Source organism: Octopus bimaculoides, chromosome 8 (assembly GCF_046866305.1).
Source record: "Octopus bimaculoides isolate indiv1 chromosome 8, ASM4686630v1, whole genome shotgun sequence".
Taxonomy (NCBI): domain Eukaryota; kingdom Metazoa; phylum Mollusca; class Cephalopoda; order Octopoda; family Octopodidae; genus Octopus; species Octopus bimaculoides.
The window spans coordinates 85,153,160-85,157,087 of NC_142935.1; the positions used below are offsets into that span (position 1 = coordinate 85,153,160).

General features: G+C 37.7%; 1 pseudogene; it reads left to right on the plus strand.

Annotated features, from left to right (window-relative positions):
• The first annotated feature begins 2,687 nt into the window (after nucleotides 1-2,687).
• LOC149134483 (uncharacterized) lies at nucleotides 2,688-3,728 on the plus strand (annotated as a pseudogene).
• The last annotated feature ends 200 nt before the right edge of the window (nucleotides 3,729-3,928 follow it).

A 3,928-nucleotide genomic window follows, 5' to 3' on the forward strand; every position in this document is an offset into this window, starting at 1 on the left:
TAGGTGATGTTCACAATATTACTCTTGTATCGCTGTATATTTAATGCTTCCATAACATTACAGATTTGGTAAAAATTTGTGATTTTGGTTAGCTGAGATTTATGTTATTTAGTCTGGCTGTATGCTGCTCCCAAATAAGACCAATCATGACATTTAGATTTTATTTAACATGTTTGTTTACTGATTGATATTACGATTGTTATTTTACATAAGTTGTTATGCTGAATACCAGTTGTTAGTGTGTGAGAATGTAAGCTTAGTGATAGGTGAGAAGAGATATTTCAAAACAAGGACAGAGCAGAATAGCAGCTGGTTACTGAAGAAAATCTTTGCAACTGTGTATCCTATGCATCTCAATTTAAAAGCATAATTTTGTATGAAAATGGAATTTTCCATTTGAGCATACAAATGCACCAGAACAATAATAGGCTGCAATATGGGACAAGATATTTTGATAAGGACTGTCACTGCCAAATATGGAAACTGATATGCTATGATCCTTTTCTTATGACAGAATAGACAGGGTTTCAAATGCTGAGCACTGCTACAGATATTCTATATATGAAAATCACTATATGATCCTTGATTATTCCATTTTGTACCACTGGCCAATTTAAGTTATTTTTCTTCATTTTTAAAGCTATTCAAATTTTTAAAAATTATTCAAATTTACTAAAAAATTGTGTTCTATTCATAAAAATTTATTTGCTGATGTTAAAGAATATTTAATATCTTATAAAAATTCTGCTTGTCATTGCATGACTTAGCCCATTGGTGAGGCTTTCACGTGATTAGAGAAAAAGTGGGAGAAAAAAGAGGGAAAGAGAAGTGTCCATGACATGAGGTAGAGGGAATGTAATTGTAGCACTTTCACATAATTAGTTGAAGGGAAAGAGAGCAGAAAGAAAAAGAAAAGTGAGACAGAAAGAGGGAGAGAGAGAGAGATGTTGATGGCATTCCGTTGCTTACGACGTTGAGGGTTCCAGCTGATCCGATCAACGGAACAGCCTGCTCGTGAAATTAATGTGCAAGTGGCTGAACACTCCACAGACATGTGTACCCTTAACGTAGTTCTCGGGGAGATTCAGCGTGACACAGTGTGACGAGGCTGACTCATTGAATTACAGGCACAACAGAAACAGGAAGTAAGAGTGAGAGAAAGTTGTGGTGAAAGAGTACAGCAGGGTTTGCCACCATCCCCTGCCGGAGCCTCGTGGAGCTTTAAGTGTTTTCGTTCAATAAACACTCACAACGTCCGGTCTGGGAATCGAAACCGCGATCTTATGACCGCGAATCCGCTGCCCTAACCACTGGGCCATTGCGCCTCCACGAGAGAGAGAGAGAGAAAAAGGGAAAGAAAAGCATGCATGATGTATGTGGTAGGGTGAATGTAATAATTTTAGCAGAGGTGTGATTTCTGATGGTGAACTGAGTTTTTGTATATCACCTATTGTTTAATGCATGCACATAAGTGCAATTCCATGAAATATTTGCACTTATTTATGTGGCAGATATATGCAATTTTAAATTTCGCTCAAGGCTGTATCATATTCTTTTATTCTTTTACTTGTTTCAACCATTTGACTGTGGACATGCTGGAGCACCATCTTTAGTTGTACAAATCGACCACAGGACTTCTTCTTTGTAAACCTAGTATTTATTCTATCAGTTTCTTTTGCTGAACTGCTAAGTTATGGGGATGTAAACACAACAGCATCACTTGTCAAGCGATGTTGGGGGGACAAACACAGACACACAAACATATACATGCATATATGTAGATACGATGGGCTTCTTTTAGTTTCCACCTACCAAATCCACTCACATGCCTGAAGCTATAGTAGAAGACACTTGCCCAATGTGCCATGCTGTGGGACTAAATCCGGAATCATGTGGTTGGGAAGCGGGCTTCTTACCACACAGCCACATCTGTGCCTACATGTAGGGGATATTTACTTTTTGTTTGTTTATGGGTTAAATGGAAAAATAAAAGTGAATATTTATTTTATGAGTGCTGTGTATTAAGTCTATAAAATTGTGCATAAAGTATATAAAGTGTATATATAAAGTGCATTAAGTAATCATTGTATTCCAATTTCTTTCACATTTCAATGATTAGTAGATGAGTGACTGTCTTTTGATAGACACAACACAGGCTATGCTTTCAGGTTTTATGGGTGAAGTTTTCCAAAATAACCCAATAGGTTTACCATTAATTCCATGAAATATTCACATGTCCTGCTAGTTCTTCATTAAAGAACATATTTATTTTGCATTAACTAATCCTCAAATATAATTTGAGTAAACATAAAGGAATGTATTCTTTCTTAAATAAACAAGAAAAAAAATTTCATTGAACTTTTCCCGCACACACACACACACACACATACACAATGACCCTTACCATACTATTCCTATCAGTCATTTCTGATGATTGTTGGAATTGGATCTCAACTTCTGGTATGAAACCAATTGCTAATGTGGCTATCATGGGACTATAACATAGTATATATCATATTAATAATATATACAGGCTGTTTCAAAAAATTTCATATCATTTTGCAATTTAATAACTTTGCCAGTTCTTGTTCAAATGACTTCAAATTTTAACAGCATGTATAGAAACAGGTCAATATTAAGCATAAAATGCTTAATGTTTATCTTTTCAGGTATAGAAGTGGCATTCACTGAAAGAGAAAACGTGTTTTGTGTGTTGGAGTATGCTCAAATACAGTCGGAGAAGACTGTGCAACGTGCATTTGTGAGAGAGTTCTCTAAAAAGTCACCAACGGCAATGCAGATTTGGACATGGCACAAAAAATTCAAAGAAGGCTGTCAGTGCTGGGCAAAAGAATTTGGACGACCACTAACATTGGAAGAGATGGCTGAGCAGTTTTGCCAAAAACTCTTGCAAAGCCTCAAGAAGTCCATAAGAAGAACAAGTCTGGAAACCCAGATTCCTCCAACAACAGTTTGGCACCTCCTGAGGAAATGCTTGTTAATGAAACCCTACAAGCTGCAGCTTGTTCAGGCCATGGCGGTAGATGACAAGCGAAAGCACAAACAATTTTGTGTTGATATGCAAGAGAAACTTGAAGAAGCCTAGTTCAAGGAATGTCTTGTTTTCAGTGATGAGGCCACATTTCATATGAATGACAAAGTCAATAAGCATAATATTGGCATTTGGGGTGAAGAAAATCCCCATGCCACAATTGAGCATGAGAGGGACTCACCAAAACTGAATGTGTTCTGTGCCATCTCCAAGAAGCATCTTCATGGCCCGTTTTATTTTGAAGGAAATGTGACCGGCAATATTTATCTGCAAATGCTTCAGAACTGGCTAATGGACGAGCTCATTGCAAATGAACCTGAAGACTTTATTTTTCAACAGGATGGGGCTCCACCTCACTGGAAGCTTACTGTGCAGGTTTATCTCAATGACAATCTGCGAGGAAGATGGATCAGGTGTGCTGGTGATGAAGACAATGTGCTGTTGAAATGGATGCCACGTTCACCTGACCTGACACCTTGCAATTTTTTTCTCTGGGGCTATGTGTAGGGCCTGGTTTATGTCCCCACACTTCTTGCAAACCTAGAGGAACTCGAGCAGAGAATCACTACTGCACTGGAGACTTACCCAAGACATGCTGCAGCGTGTCTGGGAGGAGCTGGACTACCAACTTGACGTATGCCATGTCTCAGGCAGTGTGCATATTGAACATTTGTGAAATCGTCCATGGAATCTACATACCTTCGAATTTTTCATTCAAATTTGGAGGAATAAATTTTATGATGCTCAGCATAAAGCCTGTTTAGTTTCATTTGCTTTGACTATGTAGTTTCTGTGATATTTACATCTCAAATGATATCAAATTTTCTGAAACACCCTTTATATGCATGTGAGTGTGTGTGTGTGTTTTTGTTTTAG